Here is a 21,791-nt window from a genome sequence, read left to right on the forward strand (position 1 = left end):
CTCCACAGAAATAACCAGTATTTCTAGGAATACATATATATCTCCATGGTAATTTTTCAACCATTTCTAATTCTATTTTGCCAATTAAACCCAGGGGCAAGTCATTTATTTGTTTATTCATTTCAACAAGTGTGTGTGTGTGTGTGTGTGTGTGTGTTTGTGTTTGTTGGGGGGGAAGTTGACAACATTCATCCCCTGAAATGTATTGATTCTCAAACTCTGTTTTCTTCTGGTTACAGTTTGCTTGCAAGTTGCCTGCCACTTTCTCCCCCTTTTGTAACAGATGTTCTTCTCTGGACCAGCAACGAGATGATGCAGACAAGCAAAGGACTTGGGGTGGCTAACCAGGTTCTCAGTTCAAGTTCGCCCTCTACTGTCTATTTTGTGGAGTGCAGTTTCTTTAGCATGCGGCTTCTTGGACAGGGCGGACTTGCTTCTGACTGTGTGATTTCTCCCCTCTTTCACTGCTCTTTCTAAGGGTTAAGTCCTGTCCAAGGTTCCCCATCTCTCTCCAAGCTTTACCTTTCCCAAGACCATCACCTAGGGTCCCTTTCAACATGGACTCCTCCTTTTAGGGACATTGTTGTCTGGGCTGTCACCTCAGGATCCCCACACTTCTGTCTTTTTCTCCACTAGTTCTGTGATCTCCATCTAGTCAGAGATGAGCTCCAGAGCCTGCCCCACTAACCCTTGGTGTTTATCTGTATCCTTATGAGACATAGGGCAACTTAGGGTAATTAGGCAGTTTTAGGGACAGTGCAGGAAGGGACCTCTGATGAATTTAGGAAGGCTTCAGAGACAAGGACAACTAGAGGAATATGTTAATGCTGGCCTTGGTTTCCTTCAGGTGATAAAGGATGGTAGAGTTTGGGAACCGGAGAGTGATTTAATTAGGGCAGCAGACTCATTTATGCCAGGAGGAGATGAGAAGGGATCAGCACTGAGACCAGTGGGCGGCAGCCTGTTTTTCTTCAATAGCTGATGTTTAACTTTCTCTGAAATGCAGGGGTGCTCGTCAGGAAGACTGGGCCATAAAGATAAAGCTATCAAACAAGAGAGAAGATGCAACAAATGGGGAGAGACAAACCTGTTAGATAAGGAATATAAAGATTCCCCACTCAGTAGCAGATTAAGTGAGACAGCCAAGAACTAACCAATCACAGAGACTGGGGGAGCTTTAAAATAATTAGGGAAAGAAGGTATGTATTCCCTAAGACATGACTCCACTTTGGCTTCCTTGCCCCTCCCTGGCCTGGTTTCATGGCCTGGGAGTCCCACTTTATTTCTGTTCCTTTTTTCCTCAATAAACTTTTTCTTCCTTTAAACAAACCTGCCTCTTCTCCTTGCTTGCCTGAGCATCTGTGAAGTTGCTGATGCAACTTCATGAGACACCAACCCGTGGTGGTCTAGTGGCTGGGACTCAGCGCTGCCCCTGCAGCCTGGGATCGGTTCCTGGCTGGGAGACTAGGCCTGACAATTTCCGTATCACTTACAAGTAGCCTGAAGTTTGTAGAACTGTCTACTGCTACTGTTGAAGACATGTGTAAATGAAGTTTTATTTGTTTTTTTGTTGTTGTTGATTTAGGTCTTTTTCTTTTTGTGGAAGTTACATGATGAGATTTGGGCCTAGGTAACTATATTACCGCAACTCAGAGCTTTATAAGTTTAAATAATAATGCTATTGACGGCATTAATAAATCCATTTTAACTAAATCTATTTACGCTTCATAACATAGTAATGTCTCAGAACAGCAGTATATCTAACTTCTAAAAACAAGGAACTCTTTGAAATAATTAAGAGGATTTCTCTCTCTCTCTCTCTCTCTCTCTCTCTCTCTCTCTCACACACACACACACACACACACACACACACACACACAATTATTTTAAAGACTTTCTGACAACAAAAGCACACTGGAAGGTGAAATTCTTAAATATCACCATCAATCACTAAAACATCCAAAAAGGTCCCAACTATATCAGCAAAGGGAGGAGCCCTTGACAGCATCTGCCATTCAGAAGTGACTCCAAAAAGCTATCACTGATTTTCAAGTTGCCCTGAGATTTTCAAGTGTCTGGCAATTCCACAGACTGGAACAGAGTTCTGGCTCCAGGCGCTGCCTCTGCTCAGTTCCACCTGGCCTTTCACTTCATGCCTCTGTGGTAGACACTGCCTGTGCCCAGGAGCCTGGAAGGCCAGAGTGCCAGGAATGAATCCATCCCAACCTTCCACTGGCCCCAACAGTCCTCATCCAGGAGCTGGTAGAGGAATACGTGTCCCCTTGTTACAGAGCAGCCCTGATATAACACCCTCAGGATGAATGAGTCAGCTTTACCTGCTCGGGGCTAAGCTCTTGTCTACAAAAATAGTTTGAACACACCCGGCCCCAGCTGCCTCCCTCCACTGATGCACCTTCCTGCTCCCCTCCCAGTGTTTATGGGGATCACTCCCCAAATAAACTTACTTGTAAGCTGATCTTTGCTCAGGGCCTGCTTATGGGGAAACCCACATGGCGACAGCCTCCCAGATAGTTATTTCTCAGATCAGAGTGAATTTCTCAGATCAGAGTGAAGCCGCAAACTGTGTCACCATCCAAACAGGGTAAGGAGAGGGGTAGATGGAAGGTCCTCAAGTCAGGGAAGCTCAGGAGAAGGTCCCAAAGGAAGGATGCAAAGTAAAGCCTGGGGTTTTCTCCCTGGGGGTGGCTTTGGTTGAGTATTTAAAGGGACTGTGGTGAGGTGGACCCTCTGTTTTCCAAGACGAAGGCCTGCATACGCAGTAACTTCTCTGTAAATATTAGTGAAATAAATGAATGAGGAGGGATTCAGTTTGAGAAAACCACTTTAATATAAACCCTGTTCAACACTGAAGGATTTTCCAGTGACCTCTCTACTGGAATAGAAATCGTTATGATGTGATGAGATAGAAAAATAAGACCATTAGCAGAAGCTGGATTCTTCAGAATTTCTCCCTCATTTGTATGTGTAACTCAGTTATTTTCTGAATCTGGAAATGCTCAAAATTTTTCCCACATAAATGAATAGTCATTGTTTCCACATTTTATACCATTTCAAGCTTAGGAAATGTTTCACCGTGGTGCTCTGCTTTCCCATAGTGAGGAAACCTGTACCTCCTGAGTGATGGTGAAATAAATCACCTGTGCACCAATGAGGAATTGCCTTAGTTATAAATACAAAAGAGAATCAAGGAGGGTCATGTTTCAGAAGAGGTCAAACTGGCTCCTACTTACTAAAAGAGAGGGAGGCATTTAAAATGCAAGAGAGAGGGCCTCCCCGGTGGCGCAGCGGTTGAGTGCTGGGTTGCGAAGCTGCCCGCGGTCTCTGCAGCGCCAGTTCAATCCCCGGCTGCTCCCCGGCCACAGGAGGAGGGTCCCACATGGTGCGCAGACCTCTCCTGCCACCCGCTGCTCCCCTCAGCAGTGTACTTCGGTCCTTCTGTCTGCTCTGCTCCCCGCTCTGGCTCTGGTGAATTCGTTCACCTTCCAGTGCTTCTGACTGTACCCAGTGCTTGCATGAATAATAAATAAATAAAATTTAAAAAAAAAAAAATAAAAAAATAAAATGCAAGAGAGAAAGATGGACATTTATAGGCAGAATCACCGCTTTTCTTTTTTCTTTTTTGGCAAGATCTGTTAAATCAACAGTTTAACCTTTGTTATTTAACATCACTCAACATACAATGGAGCAAGGAGACTCTCTTCAACAAATGGTTCTGGGAAGACATGCAAAAGAATGAAACTAGGGCCTCCCCTGGTGGCACAGGCGGTTGAGTGGCGCACTGTGAAGCTGTCCGCAGTCTCTGCAGCTGGCACAGCAGACCTCTCCTGTCATGCCTGCTGCTCCTCTCAGCAGTGCATTTCGTCAGTCTGCCTATTCTGTTCCCTGCTCTGTCTCTGGTGAATCCTCTCACCCTCCCGCACATCTGGCCTGTACCCCTGTTCTTGTATAAATAAATAATAAAAATAAATCTTAAAAAAAAAGAATGAAACTAGACCACGATTAACACCATACACAGAAACAACTGAACTTAAGAACTTAAACTATAAAATAAAGAGAAGAAAATATGTTCTTTAACATCAGCCTTAGAAATGTCTTCAGGGATACAATTCCAGTGGCAAGGAAATCATAAGCAAAAATAAACAAATGGGACTACATTAAACTAAAGTTTCTTTACAAGAAAAACAAACAAAAAAATATATCATTAAAACCAAAGGCATTTTATTGAGTGGGAGAAGATATCTGCAAATCATATATCTGACAAAGTTTAATATCCAAAATATATAAAGAATTCATAAAAATCAACAACAAAAAAACAAACAATCCAATTTAAAAATGAACCAAGCAGGGCCTCACTGGTGGCACAGGCGGTTGAGGGCTGCACTGTGGAGCTGTCCTCAGCCTCTGCAGCACAGGTTCAATCCCGGCTGGCCAGTGAGAATCCTACTTGGAGAAACAGACCTCTCCTGTCTTGCCCGCTGCTCCCCTCAGCAGTATATTTTTGTTGTCTGCCTGTTCTGCTCCCCGATCTGCCTCTGCTTAATCCTCTCACCCTCCTGCGCCTCTGACCTGTGCCCTGGCTCTTGTATAAAAATAAATAAATCCTAAAAAAAAAAATGAACCAAGCATTTAAATGGACACTTTTGTATGTCTAGAAGACATAGAGATGGCCAACAGGCACATGAAAAGATTCATCATCTCCAAGTTTTAGGAAAATGGAAGTCAAACAACAAGATAACATTTTCATAACTGTGAGAATGGCTATTATCAAAGACAAGAAATAACAAGTGTTGGAGCATATGAAGAGACAAAAACCATTGTGCACTGTTGATGGGAATGTAAATTAGTGCAGTATTTTGAAAAGCAGTATGTATATTCCTCAAAAATTTAGAAATAGAAATCCCATTAAACCCATTTATTTTACTTCTGGGTATTTACCCAAAGAACACAAAAAACACCAATTCAAAGAGATATATGCACCTCATGTTCATTGCAGCATTATTTGCAATAACCAAGAATTGGAGACAACCTAAGTGCTCATCAACAGGCAATTGGGTAAACAAGATATGGCACATATACAGAATGGAATACTACTCAGCTACTAAAAATACAAACCCCTGCCATTTGCAATGGCATAGATAAACCTAGAGCATATTGTGTTTGGTGAGATAAGTCAGACAGAGAAAGACAAATACCATTTGATTTCCTTTGTATATGATACACAGAGCAATAAGACAAAGAAAAGAAGTAAATAAACCAAAATAAACAATTAGATTATAAAACGAAATTAGTGGTTACAATAAGTGAAGGGGCATAGAAGGTGGATAAAGCATAAAAGGGGTCAATTGTATGGGGAAAGATAGAATTGAACTTTTAGGTGAACTTAATGTAGTATATGCAGATGTTGATTTATAATGATGCACACCTAAAGCTAATGTTATAATGCAATGCTATTTCAATAAAAATTATATTTAAAAGAGAAAAATACAGCTTCTGTAGTACTATCTGCCTTTATAGGAATTCATTAGATTAGGAGGAAAATCACACTCTGGAAAGACTAGATTATAATCGTGTTGTTTGGAAAATCTGTTTAGGTTTGTTTCTGAGAGTGAAATTTGGCTTAAAAAAAAACAAGCAGGGCCTCCCTAGTGATGCAAGAGATTAAGATGCAACCTATGAAGCAATCCACAGCCTCTGCAGCAAGAGTTGGATCCCCAGACAGGGAGGAGACCCACATGGCCAGCAGACCTCTCCTGACTCGCCCGCTGCTCCCCTCAGCAGTGTATTTCACTCAGTCTGCCTGTTCTGTTCCCCATTCTGTCTCTGGTGAATCCTCTCACCCCCACACCTCTGGCCTGTACCCCAGTTCTTGTATGCATAAATAAATAAATCTTTAAAAAAAAAAAAGTAAAAACCCAGGGATACCACAAAGCCTGGCTTTGCTCCCATTTGTTTTTTTCACAGTACGTCTGAATTCATGCGGGATAAAAACTGCACCGAGATTTTATGTGAAAAGGAAATCCCCCAAATTATAAAAAGGTCCACTCTCAGCAGGAAACTAATATCAATCAGAGAAAACATGGTCACAGTTTCTGTTGTGAGGAAAGATGACCCAAGTGAACTTGAGAGTTCAGTTTTAAATGACCACTTCCCGAAACCTCCAGACTATGTGGGGGTCAGAGTTAATAGCTATAAAAGCCTATTTAATCCCTGTGCTGCACTTTTATGATAACTGAAGTGTGGGACTTAAAACTCCTGTGTTAAGGGATAATGTGTGAAAAATGCCAAGCTAAGGTTCCAGAACACCCTTCTCCTTCATAAGTGAGATTGGGATACCCTACCCTGGTTCCCCACTAGGTGGGACACCAAGTACCCCTCTTCAGTGGCCCGGGGCAAAGATCCAAGAAAGGATGACCAGGGAGCCATGACAGATGGAGTCAAGTAGGGTGGGCCTACTAAGCCTAAGGCTGAGAGGGGAGAGAACTCTGTGGACCAGGTCACTAGAGGTTTGTGTAATGCCCAGTCCTGTGTACACTTCTCAGGCACATGGTGACTACCTTCATCCTAGCAATTCCCCTAATACAGCACCAGGTCAGGTCCATCTGATTCTTTCCCTTCCCAAATTTCCCAGGGTTTTCACGCACTCCAGAGCCTCGCTCTGTATCCTTAGCCCCTGAGCCTGCAGCCCCTTTAAAAGCTCTGAATTTTAAAAAAATGAACCAAATACCCAAAATAGCCTGCCATTAATGATAGAAGAACAAAGGTTAAAAAAAAAATGCTCCCATTTCTAACCAACACAGTATGCACATTTTAGCCAAAGGAATTAGGTCAGAAAAAAAAAGGTATACAAAAAATTGAAAGGGAAAAAGTAAAATTATTCCTATTTACAGATGGCCTGCTCTCTTATGTTAGAAAACCCTAAAGACTCCACAAACTATTAGAACTAATGAGAGAATTCAGCAAAGATTCAGAATACAAAATTAGCACACAAAAATCAGCTGCATTTCTATCTACTTCAAATGAACACTAGGCCTCCTTGGTGGGGCAAGGGGTTAAGCACAGCACTATGAAGCTATCTGCAACCACTGCAGCATGAGTTTGATCCCTGCATGGCCAGGGAGCTACCCACAGGGCGCAACATACCTCTCCTGTCTCACCCACTGCTCTCCTCAGCAGTGTACTTCGGTCAATCTGCCTGTTCTGCTCCCCACTCCGTCTCTGGTGAATCCTATCAACACCCCCCCTCGATTTCTGGCCTGCACCCCAGCTCTTGTATGCATAAATATAAATCTTCAGAAAATATGAACACTCCCCAAAACATATTTAAAAAACAATTACTTTTACAATTGCATGAAAAAGAGTAAAATACTTTGTAATAAACTTATCCAAGACTTGTATAAGACTTGTACATTGAAAACCATAAACATAGTTTTTAATTGTGAAGGAAATTAAAGACACAAATTGCTGAAAGAAATTAAAAACACAAATTAATGGAAAAACACCCAGCATTCATGGGTTGGAAGACAATGTTAAGATGTCAATACATTCCAAAGTGATCTACAGATTTAATGCAATCCTTATCAAAATAGAAAAATCACAATGCAAAATTAAAAAATCCACCCCAACATTTGCATGGACTCTCAATATACCCTGAATAACAAAGACATTCTTGAAAAAGAAAACAAAGCAGGAGACTTATGCTTCCTCCTTTTACAACTTACTACAGAGCTATAATAATGAAAACAGTGTGGTATTAGCATGGAAATAGACATATAGACCAGTAGAATAGAAAGCCCAGAAAAAATATATAGTGAAATGATCCCCAATGGGTACCAAGGCCATACAATGAGGAAAAAATAGTCTTTTCAAAAATGGTGTTAGTAAAACTGGATCTCCATATACAAAGGAATGATGTTTGTTCCTTATATTTAACCATATACAAAAATTGATTCAAAATGGATTAAAGACCCAAGCAAAGAGATATAACTATAAAACTTCTAGGAAAAATAAAAGGGGGAAAGCATCAAGACATTGGATCTGGCAAAGATTACCTGGATATTATACCAAAAGTACAGCAAAATTAATGGTACTACATTAAAATTAAAAATGTGTGCATCAAAGTACACAGCAATACAGTAAAAAGAAAACCCATAGAATAATAGAAGATACTTGCAAATCATGTATCTGGTAAGGGATAAGTAATTATTTGATAACAAAAACAAACAACTCTATTAAGAATGGGAAAAGAACTTCAATAGATATTAGTATTTCTTCAAAGAAGATATACAGATATACAACAAACAGAAGAAAAGGATATAGAGAAACTGGATCACTTGTGGAAATTTTGAATAGTGTGACTGCAATGGAAAACTATGAAAGTTCCACCAAAATTTTAAAAGAGAATTAACATATGAACTAGCCATTCCACTTCTGAGTATTCACACCAAAGAATTGAAAACAGGATCTCAAAAAGCTATTTGAACACTCATATTTATAAGTCACCATTTGCAATATCCTAATGTAAAAGCATTCCAAGCATCCATTCATAGAACCCTGGATAAACAAAATATGCCACACACAATGAAATACTATTCAACTGTAAAAAGGAAGGAAACTCTGACACATGCTACAATATGGATGAACCTTGAGGATATTGTGGTAGGTGAAATAAGTCATGATATTATGGTAAGTGAAATAACAAGTCAGTCCTAAGAAGGAAATTACTGTAACATTGCACTTATATGAGCTACCAAGAGAATTCAAATTCAGAGACAGAAAGTAGAAGGTGGGGGGCCTCCCTGGTGGTGCAGGCAGTTAGTTGAGTGCTGCACTGTGAAGCTGTCCGCAGCCTCTGCAGCACGGGTTTGATCCTGGCCGGCTGGCGAGGGTCCCACATGGTGTGGCAGACCTCTCCTGTCGTGCCCGCTGCTCCCCTCAGCAGTGTATTTTGTCAGTCTGCCTGTTCTGTTCCCTGCTCTGTCTCTGGTGAATCCTCTCACCCTCCCACGCATCTGGCCTGTACCCCGGTTCTTGTATAAAAATAAATAAATCTTTAAAAAAAAAGAAAGAAAGTAGAAGGTGGGAGAGTTGTTTCATAGGTACAGAGTTTCAGCTTTAGAAGATAAAAAGAGTTCTGCAAACAGCGATACAAATGTACTGCACACCACTGAATGTACACTGAAAATGGCTAAGATGGTAAAATGTATTATATTTCACCACAATCAAAAATAATTAAAAAGGAAGAAGTTATAACCAACTTTTTATCTGAAATGCTTTGTTTGTCAATAAAAGATGAGAACTTGGTCCACCACCAGCAACATAGTCTGACAAATAAAGGAAAAAATAGTTTAAGGGTAAGGGGGAGGCGGGGCTTTTCTACCTGACTGGCCCCTCAGCACCTCCATCTTCTTCCTGGTCCTTTTGTCTATTTCATCAATTAACTGTAAAATTAACTGCAAGGAAATAAATGGTAGTCATTAGAACACAGAAATGATTGATGCTTGAAAATTCCAGGGGAAGGTCTTTAATGAAATGTAACATTATAAAAATGTTAATCTTAGTATTTGTATAGCAGAGAGCACAAGCATAAACCAGATTTCCTGGGCATTTCTCTACAGCTGTGGCTTGGACAATATGGTGAGGATTAGCTCCTGGGGGCACAAGTCCCAAACCCATCTGGACGACGGTGGTTCATGTAATAGAAATGGACATGACACAGCTGGCTTGTGGACAAACTGGCACAAAGGCGCTTGTGCTCTGTCAGTGGAAACACCTGGGTCAAGAGCCATGCAGCCACTATTAGCCTGACCTGGAGCAAGTTATTTAAATTATCTAAGCCTCTGCTTCCCCAGTGTAAGATGGGTGTGATAAGAATACCTATTTGGGGGGCCTCCCTGGTGGGGCAAGGGGTTAAGACGCAGCACTAAGAAGCAATCTTGCAGTCACTGCAGCACAAGTTCGATCCTTGGCCAGGGAGATACCCAAATGGCAGAGCAGACCTCTCCTGTCTTCCCGCTACTCCCCTCAGCAGTGTATTTCAGTCAATCTGCCTGTTTAGCTCCCCACTCTGTCTCTGGTGAATCCTCTCACCCCCCACACCTCTGGCCTGTACCCCAGTTCTTGTATGCATAAATAAATAAATCTTTTAAAAAATACCTATTTTCAAGACTATTATAAGCACTTAAGACAGCATGTGGACTGTCCAGCCAAACTGCACTACACACATTTCCTCACTACTCATGCTCTTGGCTTTCAGTTTCTACTGACCCTCTCTTGCCCAGATCAGATGGTCTCAACAGCTCCAAGGCACATCTTCTCCAGACTCAGAAACTACTTATGTCAAAGCGAGCCAGATGCCAACGTCCTAAGACCTAACTTCCAAAAGGGCTCTGTTTGTGGGAAGATATGAAGCTAAAAGAAATGACCCAACAGCCAAGCCTTAAACAGCAACATCTGCAAACTCTACACTGCTATATTTAGAAACATAAAATTCTGCACATATGCCATCCTGCTCCATGAATTAACCTTTTCCTTGGTCAATTTTATCCTCCTCTGGCTTTAAGGATACTGAAAGTAGATAACCTTGTACTTATGGCCCAAAATTCTCTTCCAAACTCCCAGTCCTTGGATTCATCTCTGTGAAACCTCTTGAGTAGTCATAACATAACCCCAAACTTAGCATCCATAAAATGGAGCTCTATTGTTACGCCTTGTTTTCCTCCCAGATTTACCCAAGAGATTCTCAATGGTAGTGCGTCCATTACGCACTACAGTGGTCACAAGAGAAACCAGGGCCACCCTGGAGGTCTTGGCAGCCCTCCCATCAAACACCTCCTGAGCTCCACTGGGCCATTCTCTAAACTTGCCTCTAATTATTACCTCGTGTCCACAGAATGTTCAGTCTTCTTCCATCTGGTCTCCTGGAGGCCACTCTTCCTCCACTGAAATTCTTTCTATAATCATCATTCATTAACTTAAAGTCCTATTATATTCCTCCTCCCATGACACAGTGATGGCTTGGACTGGGATGGTAGCCGTGAAGATTCTGGAAACTAACAGAGTCGGTACCCTGCCATTCAGTACCTGGCATATAACAGGTTCCATTAGCACTCTGAATGCATGGATGACTGTCCCCCTCTTCTGCCCTTTTTCTGAAATAAGAATGATTTTTATATTTATTTTCAGTTCCTTCTTGTACCACAAGGCAGAAGACCAGGAGAGTCATACTTCTTTTCTGACTAAATACTCCTCTCTCGCATCTTCTGCAGCCTCTGATCCTTGGCCTTTTCCCCACCTTTTCTCTAGTTGCAAAAATATCACTTTTATCACTTGCTTCTCCAAGAAAAATACAATGTTCCCAGTCTACACTGCTCTGCTTCCTTTGGAAACATGAATCATGAATGGTTACATTGACTGCCTTGTGTTGCTCCTCACCCTGGCCTCTGAAGAAACCCCCAGGCTTTTCCTACATCATGAACTGGGGCATGGTTGCACAGCAGCAGGAAGGGAGAGCTGATTACGTGAGTCAGTTTTGCAGCATTATGTAAGCTCAGAAACCTGAGCTCTGTCTTTACTAATTTTCTGTGAGAAAAAAGTAGGGCTGCCTATGCATGAGTGCAGTCATTCCACAGGATAGAACCCTGACTTAGACTGGAGGAACCTCCAAGGTGGTGGGGATGGACTGCTGGTGAGGGGGAAAGCAAAGACACAAACATGAGTCTTATATAAAGCGATTGTACTCTTTTATCTTTTTAAGATATATATAGTAATTTATGAGTTATATATTAGAGAACATATTTTATTACTACATTCCATGTTATTTTGAAAGGTGATTGTGAGCATAATCACTGCATTATTAGGAATTCTGAAGTTCTACTTCTTGTCTCCCAATATAGTCATTTGGCCACTCACTACACATGCTGCAGGCACAGGAAGAAGAAACTGACCTCTCAGGAGATCCTGGCACCTGACAGTGCCATCGAACAATCACAAAAATTTTCCTCGCTTGTTTAACGGCCAGATATCAAATTAAAGGTCCAGGACCACACTTTGCTTACTAATCTCTTTAAGCCTTCAGCTCCCATTGTCTGCTTTCACCTGCTCCTGGGAGGGTGCTAAGGACTCTTCCTGACCTGGCAGGACAAGGCAAGAAAAAGGCCGGTCCTGTCAGGCACTTTGACCATATAACTATTTACAACTGAGAATGCCTGACTGTTCTCTGCTGCTGTGCATGGATAACACACTTCATGGATATTTGATCAGTCTTTCATGTTACTTCACACGTGTTATGGCTTGAATTATAACATCTACCACCCAAAAAAGTTATGCTGGACTTCTGATCCCCAGTACCACGGAAGTGCCCTTATTTGGAATTAGGTTCTACGCAGATGTGGTCATGATGATGCCCTGGGGTGGTATCTGATATCTGGTGTCCTTACAGACATGCCCAGAGGAATTGTATATGAAGCTCACAAGGACAGCCCCATGTGAGCAAGAAAGCAGAGATTGGAGAGATGTACCTACAAGCCAAGGAACACTAGAAGTGACCAGAACTCACAAGGCATGCATAGTTCTTTCTCTAGTGCCTTCAGAGGGAGCGGGCTCTGCTGATACCTTGATCTTGGACTCTAGAACCTCAAGACAGTAAGTTTCTCTTGTTTTAAGCCACTCAGTTGTGATACCTTGTTTCACCTGCCTTAGAAAACTAATACACTTTCATATTCCTACAGTGTACAGACACTCTAGAGATAACAGAGCAGGCGCTAAGCATTTAGATGCCAGTGTTTGATGCCTGGTTTGAATTGCAACCCTTCCACTTTCAAGCATTGTGACCACAGACAAATTATTTAACGTCTCTGTGCCTCAGTTTCTAATATAGGAAAATAAAACTATTTCATGTGTACCATTGGGATGACACAAGAGGAGGCCACCTCACTGGCTTCTTAAAATTCTGAATTGAGCCTTGGTGTGATTATTAATCAGGATCTTGAAGAACTAGTGAGAGAAAGCTTGTATCTCATGTAACATGAGACTTGTATAGCTCCAGGGCTGACTTTGTGGCATATGACTCCTGTTGTCACACACACCTTGCATTCATATGGGCCCCACTCTGATTTAAAGTTCTGCTGAAACCATCTTGAAGTGATTATTTTTTGAACAAGGAGCCCCGTTTTCAATTTGCACTGAGCCCCACAAATTATGTAGCTGGGCCTGCCTGTAATCCTATACCTGGTTCAAAAACGTGTCTGCACAAAATGTTGGCAGGAGAAAGTTCTCTTTAACAGAAGTTAAGGGACTCTCAAGTCTAAACCCTTTATTGGCCCAAGGGTATCCTATAGCACCATCCTCTAGTTCTCTCTGTAGACTGCATTTAAATTTCCAAGTGTCTTTATACCTAACATCATTTGAACACTACATGTACTGCATGTACTTTAAAACCACCTCCTTTGCAGAAAATATTACCAGCATTTGGATAAAAGAATAAAGGGAAAAACCTTCCAAAGCTCCTTTTCTTCCTGCTTCCTAGCAGGAGTAGGGAGCTGAGCCAGTGTAACTGCATATGAAATGGCTTCAAAACCTTTTAAAGCTTCCTCGAAACAAGACATACTTTTATTTTTAGTTCAAAGAGATAATTTGGCCTCTTTAGCCACCTTTTCTAAGCTTTCAAGATTTTTTCTGCCTTAACTGTTTAATTCGACAAATATTTACAAAGGACCTACTACATACTAGCTCTCTTCGATTGCTAGGTACTGAGGAGACTGCATGGAACAAAACAGACAAAACCCCAACTTCCCTAATATATCAGAGGAAACCAATTGCTTATTGAAAAAGAAGGCAGGGCATGGAAGGGACTGGGTCAGGAGGATGGAGGTAACTGCTGTTTTATATGGGGTTGTCAGGTACACCCTCTCTGCAGGGGACATTCAGGGGAGATGAGGTGGAACTGGAGATGGGGCCATGTGAACATCTGGAGCACATCCCAGACTAAGGAACAGCCAGCGTGGAGGTGATAGGGGAGCAAGAGGCTGGTGTGGCTGAATAATGTGCTGGTAGCTGGGAGGTGAGGTGTGAGAGGTAAGGAACTCACAGGGTGTGGAGAAGACTGCATTTTATTCCAGAAGAGATGGAAACCAGGGGGAACAAAGGGATCACATGTTTCAAAAGATCACTGTCACTTGAGTACATGCCATGGCGAAAAACATTGCAGGGAGACATGACTAGAGGAAAGATGTCAGACCACAAGATTCCAGGGAAGAGATGATGGGTGCTTTTAGGTGGTGGCAGCGGGGTAGTGAGAAGTAGTGGCTCAGGGATACATTTTGAAGGCAGTCAAAACTTGCTGATGGGTGGAATACAGGATAATGGTAGAAGGAGGAATGAAGAATTTGAGGCTGAAAACCTGGAAGAATGGGGGACCATTTGCTGGGGGGGAATTGAGGTGAGAGAGGGAGAAGCAGATTATGAGGAGAGAAAAAGGAATTGGTTGTGGACACATTCTGTTTGAGATTCTTACTACAAGACCTCCAAGTGGAGTGATCAAGAAGGCCAGTGGATATTCAATATCCGTTCAGGGCAGGGATCTGATTGGGGATTTCCAGCATGTCATTGATAGATATTAAAGCAGGCTGGCTGGGCTCACGGGCAAGAGTAACAGGGAAAAGACTGACCCCCAAGGCAGCCCAAAGTTTAGGGATCAAGGAAAAGAGTAGGAGCCAGTAAAGGTAGCTGAGGAGGTACCAGTGAGGCAGAAGCAACAGAAAGCAGAGTCTGAAAACCAAATATTTGCAAGAAGGAAGGACAAAGACATGTGTCAGATGTTGCTAGAAGACAGGGATCAAGCAGTGACCACCGGTTGCGGCAACATGGAGGTCATGGGTGACCTACACAAAATTAGTTCAGGGTCAACATATTGACTGAAGGACTTAGGAAGGGATGGAAGGAGGGGAGCTGGAGGCAGGAAACACAGAAATCCCTGTGAAGATTTCTGAAGGAAAACAAAGCCGAGAATAGGTACGAGCTGAGGTGGCTCTGGGGCCAGGGAAGATTCTCTAAAGTTGGGCTATATTACAGTATGATAGTAGCTGGATGAAGTGACCCAGAGGAAACAAGTGTTGATAAAGAACAGAGAGGGGACCTCTGTTTTTGGAGTAACACCCTGGAGTATATGAGAAGTTGGGATCTACTGCCCCACTGGAAGGGGTGGCCCCGTAGTAGAGCACAAGTGTTCTATGTATGATGGCAGGCAGGGAGGAAGAGCACGGGAATAAAGATGCAGGTCTGTGGGTAGTTCTAACATGGGATTAAGGGAAGTTCTGATTAATTTTCTTTTCTTTTCTTTTTTTATTTATGCATACAAGAACTGGGGTGTAGACCAGAGGTGCAGTGGGTGAGAGGATTCACCAGAGAGTGGGGAGCAGAACAGGGTGGTCCACAAAAATACACTGCTGAGGGGAGCAGCAGGTGAGACAGGAGAGGTCTGCTGCACCATGTGGGTTGCTTCCTGGCCAGCCGGGGATCGAACTCCTGCTGCAATGGCTGTCAATAGCTTGATAATGCTGTCTTTAACCTCTGCGCCACCAGGGAGGCCCAAGATTAATTTTCTTTTCTGTGAAATAAGGAGTAAGTTCAACAACTGAGGGAGAGGAAGATGGAGGAAGGAGGATGGAGGAAGTCAAAATGAAATAATAACCTAGGGCACTGTTTTTTCCAAAACCCATTACTGGACTGCAAAGTCAGTTTAGAAGGTTGCCAACAGTACATTTTAAGTAGATGAAATTGGACAGGATTAAAGAGCATAAAAAAAGAGGAGCAAGTGTTCGTTCCAAAACTGTTTCTAAAACAGACACACAGACCAATGGAAGCGAATAGAGAGCCCAGAAATAAAACCACACTTATATGGCCAACTGATCTTTGACAAAGGAGTGAAGAATATGCAATGGAACATGGACAGTTTGTTTAATAAATGGTTCTGGGAAAACTGGACCTCCACATGCAAAAAAAAAAATGAAACTAGACCACTACCTTTCACCATGCAAAAAAATCAACTCAAAACTGGACATAAAACCTGAAACTGTAAAATATATAGAAGAAAATATAGGTAAAACACTACAAAACATACATCGCAATAATATCTTTAAAGATTCATCACCCAGGGGCCTCCCCTGGTGACACAGCAGTTGAGCGCTGGGCTGCGAGGCTGCCCACAGCCTCTGCAGCACTGGTTCGTTTCCCGGCCGCCAGCGAGGGTCCCACAAAACAAAAAAAAAAAAAAAGATTCATCACCCAAAGCAAAGATAGTCAAGGAAAAGATAAACAACTGGGATTACATCAAACTGAAAAGCTTTTGCACAGCAAAAGAGACATTAGCCAAAAGGGCGAGACACCCCACTGACTGGGAAAAATCTTTGCACTCCAGTCAACTGGTAAGGGACTGATCACAAAGATATACAAAGAACTCACACGACTCAACAAAAACAAAATAAACAATCTAGTCAAGAAACGGGCAAAGGGGCCTCCCCTGATGGCGCATCAGTTGAGCGCCGCACTGCAAAGCTGCCTGCAGCCTCTGCAGCGCCAGTTTGATGCGCGGCCGCCAGCAAGGGTCCCACATGGCGCGCAGAACTCTCCTGCCACGCCTGCTGCTCCCCTCAGTCTGTTCTGCTCCCCGCTCTGGCTCTGGTGAATTCTCTCACCCTCCAGCGCTTCTGACTATACCCAGTGCTTGTATAAATAAATTAAAAAAAAAAAAAAAAAATGGGCAAAGAAACTTAAAAGACATTTCTCCAAAGAGGAAATGCAAATGGCCAACAGGCATATGAAAAAATGTTCAAAAGCTCTTATCATCAGGGAAATGCAAATTAAAACCACAGTGAGACACCACCTTACACCAGTAAGAATGGCACATATCAAAAATCAAGCAAAAACTGGGGCCTCCCTAGTGGCACAGGGGGTTGAGCGCTGCATTGTGAAGCTGTCCGCAGCCTCTGCAGCACGGATTCGATCCTGGACAGCTGCCGAGAATCCCACATGGTGTGGCAGACCTCTCCAGTCTCACCCGCTGCTCCCCTCAGCAGTGTATTTCATCAGTCTGCCTGTTCTGCTCCCCGCTCTGTCTCTGGTGAATCCTCTCACCCTTCCGTGCATCTGGCCTGTACTCCAGTTCTTGTATAAATAAATAAATCTTTTAAAAATATATATATATAAATAATAATTTAAAAAAAACAAGCAACAACAAATGTTGGCGAGGATATAGTGAAAAAGGAACTCTCCTACATTACCGGTAGGAGTGCAAACTTGTCCAACCACTGTGGAAAGCTGTCTGGAGGTTCCTCAGTCTACTAAAAATGGAGCTACCATATGACCCAGCAATTCCACTCCTAGGGATCTACCCAAAGGACACAAAAACATTGATTTAAAAGAACACCTGTATATCTATGTTTACTGCAACACTATTTACAATAAGTAAAACCTGGAAACAACCCAAATGCCCAAAAATAGATGACTAGGTCAAGAAGATGCGGCATATATACACAATGGAATATTATTCAGCAATCAAAAAAGATAAACTCATGCCATTTGCAGCAGTGTGGATGGAACTAGAAGGCATTTTGCTCAGTGAAATAAGCCAGAAGGAAAAAGAAAAATATCAGATGGTTTCACTTATAGAAGGAATATAGAGGAACCAAATAAGACATCAGTGTAAAAAAATAATAACAGTACAAAACACAACAAAACAAAAACAGACAATTATAAATCAGAGACATCCTGCAGGGAAGCAGGAGGGAGAGGGATCAGAGGGAGGGAGGGAGGAGCACAGGGGATCGAGGTGATGGTGCACGGGTGCATTGGTGAAGGAAATTTTATAGGGACTACACCTGAGGGGTTGGGGGAAGCAAATATTGTTTAGAAATGAATAATGATGAAAGAGAGCCCCGCCCTCCAGGAGGAGACCAGCACCAGCACACAGCCCCGGCCGCCCGGTAAGCCTGCGCGGATCCAGACCGGATCGCAGCTGCCCAGGTCCCCGCGCCTGCGACCTAGGCTTGCTGGGAGACGGCGGAGGCCCTCCCTGAGTGAGCAGGAACCAGGCGCCCAGGCAGGGGAGCGGGATTCAAAAGGCGCCATTCCCGCGCCACTGATCTGGGCTACAGCCCGCGTCCTGGAACTGAGGGCTTTGGAACTGAGACCCGGGGCACGAAATTAGGGGCGTGGGTTCCCCACGACGGTGGGGCACAAGGCAGACACAGCACCCCAAAGCCGTTGAGGTGTACCCTACCATCCCCGCTCTGCTCCCTGTCCCACGGGGTGGAAAATCAGCTCCCCAAGGGCTCTAGGAGAGATCTCTGGCGCCACCTAGCGACTTGACCCCAGCACAGGCTACTGAAGGAGCTAGTGGCCAGCTGGGGAGTTAGCCCACACCTGGCTCCTTCCGAACAAGTAGTCTGAGCCCACAGGGAGAGCGAGCACCCACAGCCGGGGCAGACCAGGCGCGCAGAAGAGTGTGCCTGAGACTAGACGCACAGGGAGTGTGTCCCACATCACCATTTTAGAACAGGGACATTTCTTCAGTAAAGACTACCTGCAGAAGGCTTCCTCAGGAGCCAGAGGTGAGCGGGGGAAGTTCGCCCACGCCAGACCCCCTCTGGCCTGCAGTCCAAGCCCAGAAGGGAGCAGGAACCCACCACCGGGGCAGACCAGGCGCACAGGGGAATGTGTCCCCACATCGGCATTTTAGAACAGGGACCTTTCTCCATTAAAGGCTGCTTGAAACTGACAGATGACTCCTGGAAGAACCAGAGGGGAACAGAGAAGCCCACCCAAGATGCCGGCCAGTCCCAACAACACAGTGTCCCAACGCATACGGCAAATTAGAAAACAGACAGTAGGGAGGAGAAGAACCACACGCAACCTAGCAACTCTCCAGAGAAAAAGCACACCACAAAAAGAAAGCCAGCCCCCAGATTGCAAAGACAATAACTTGGAAGAATTTCTAAGCCTTCCAGAAGAGAATTTAAATTGCCGTGATTAAAAAACTGACAGAAGTCATAAAGGAAAACAATGATAAGGGAAAAATAATCAACGATCAGAAGAATGCAATTGAGTCCCTAGAGAGGGAAACAATGGTCAGAAGAAAGAAATTGAGTCCCTAAAGAGGGAAGTAAAAGAAATGCAGGAGATCAAAGAATTAATGGAAGAACTAAAGAATTCTGGGAAAAGCAATGAAAGCAGAATAGATGAAATGGAAGAACGAATAAGTAATCTTGAAGACACAGAAATAAAAAGAACCAAAACAGAAAAGGAAAGAGAAGTACGAAGGAAAAAGAACGAAGAAAGACTTCGGGAACTATCTGACTCCATGAGGAAAGGAAATATAAGAGTTATAGGAATACCAGAAGGAGAGGAGAGAGATGTAGGAACAGAGAAAATATTCAAAGAGATAATTGAAGAGAACTTCCAAATGTGAAGAAGGAGCTGAAAATTGATATACAAGAAGCAAGAAGAACACCAAACTTCCACGACGAAAGGAAAAATACAGCAAGACACATAATAGTAAAGCTCCCAAGAATCCAGGACAAGGAAAAAATAATGAAGCTGGCAAGAGGGAAGAAACAGATAACATTCAAAGGAAAACCAATCAGGCTGACATCAGACTTCTCCGAAGAAACACTACGGGCAAGGAGAGAGTGGAGGGACATAGTCAACAGACTCCAAGAAAACAGATGCCAACCAAGAATACTCTATCCCGCAAAGCTCTCCTTCCTCTTTGAAGAAAGAATATGGACCTTCCCAGACAAACAGAAACTCCGGAATTTCATTGCAACTAAACCCCCACTCCAAAAAATACTACAAGGAGTCCTAAAGCCAGAACCTCAGAGGGACGAATAACAATGAAAGAAGGCCAAAAAAAAAAAAAGTTATTAAAAGAATAAATAAATAAAATCAAAGGAAAGACAAACACAATGGCAAATACAGATGTTAACATATCAATATTAACTCTAAATGTAAATGGACTAAACTCTTCAATAAAAAGACACAGAGTGGCAGCCTGGATTAAGAAACAAAACCCAACCTTTTGCTGTCTCCAGGAAACACATTTAGCTACAAAAGATAAAAATAGGCTCAAAGTTAAAGGATGGAAAACAATCCTACAAGCAAATGGAACAAAAAAGAAAGCAGGAACAGCTATACTTATATCAGATAAAACAGATTTCAAACTCAAAAAGATAAAAAGAGACCCCAATGGTCACTACATTATGATCAAGGGGACAATACTTCAAGAAGAAATAACACTCATTAACATATACTCACCAAACGAAGGAGCACCAAAATATATCAGACAACTGTTGTCCTCTCTGAAAACAGACATCAGAGAAAACACATACGTAGTGGGAGACTTCAACACACCACTATCAACAATGGATAGATCAACAAGACAAAAAATAAGTAAAGAAACCAAAGCTCTAAATAAGGACCTAGAGCAATTAGGCTTAACAGACATCTATAGAACACTAAACCCCAAAAAACGGAGTACACATTTTTCTCAAGCGCACACGGATCATTCTCCAGGATCGATCACATACTGGGGCACAAGACAAACATCAACAGATACACCAAGATTGAAATCATATCAACCATCTTTTCTGACCATGAAGGCATCAAACTACAAATAAACCATAAAAAGAAGGCAAGGAACTTTCCTACCTCATGGAGATTAAAAACCACACTACTGGAAGACCATTGGACTAATGAGGAGATCAAAGAAGAAATTAAAAAATTTTTTGAATTGAACGACAAGGAGGACACTAATATCCTAAATGTATGGGATGCAGCAAAAGCAGTAATAAGAGGAAAATATATAGCAATAGAAGCTCACATCAAGAAACAAGAAAGAACGCAAAGAAACAACCTCATCTCGAAGCTCAAAGATCTAGAAAAAGAACAACAAAAAAAACCCAAAATCAGTAGAAGAAAAGAAATAATAAAAACCAAAGCAGAAATAAATGAAATTAAAACTAAAAAAACAATCCAAAAGATCAATGAAACCAAGAGCTGGTTTTTTGAAAAAATCAATAAAATAGACAAACCCCTAGCCAGGCTCACAAAGGAAAAAGGGAGAAAGCACAAATAAACAGGATCATCAATGAAAGAGGAGAAATCACAACGGACACAGCAGAAATCAAAAGAATAATCAGTAACTACTATGAACAGTTATATGGAAACAAGTTTAACAATCTAGAGGAGATGGACAAATTCCTACAACTCTACAATCACCCAAAGCTAGATAAAGAAGAAATAGAACACCTAAACAGACCAATTACAATTAGCGAAATTGAAATGGTAATAAAAACCTCCCCAAAAACAAAAGCCCAGGACCTGATGGATTTACAAATGAATTCTACCAAACATTCAGAGACGAATTAGTGCCTATCCTTCACAAACTCTTCCAAAAAATTGAGAAGGAAGGGACAATACCAAACACGTTTTATGAAGCCAACATTACACTAATACCAAAACCGAACAAGGACAACACAAAAAGGAAAACTACAGGCCAATCTCCCTAATGAACACTGATGCAAAAATCCTCAATAAAATTTTAGCTATCAGAATCCAACAGTGTATCCATAAGATAATTCACCACGACCAAGTTGGATTCATTCCAGGGGCACAAGGATGGTTTAACATCCGAAAATCAATCAACGTTATCCAACACATCAACAAAAAGAAATATAAAAACCATATGATAATATCAATAGATGCTGAGAAAGCTTTCGACA

General features: G+C 42.4%; 1 protein-coding gene across 4 annotated transcripts in view; it reads right to left on the bottom strand.

Moving 5' to 3' along the window:
- The window catches only part of RIN2 (Ras and Rab interactor 2), a 219,442-nt gene that overhangs the window by 178,320 nt on the left and 19,331 nt on the right, over positions 1-21,791 (bottom strand). The window contains exon 1 of one of the 4 annotated variants that reach the window (XM_054696016.1): positions 3,252-3,540. The exons of the other annotated variants lie outside the window; for them this stretch is intronic. The gene's annotated coding sequence lies outside the window, so the exon portion shown is untranslated. Of the gene's footprint in view, positions 1-3,251; positions 3,541-21,791 lie in introns of those variants that run through there. 4 annotated transcript variants of the gene reach the window in all.

The sequence above is a fragment of the Talpa occidentalis genome, unplaced genomic scaffold, assembly GCF_014898055.3.
Source record: "Talpa occidentalis isolate TD23 unplaced genomic scaffold, MPIMG_talOcc4v2.1 talOcc4.10, whole genome shotgun sequence".
Lineage (NCBI taxonomy): Eukaryota > Metazoa > Chordata > Mammalia > Eulipotyphla > Talpidae > Talpa > Talpa occidentalis.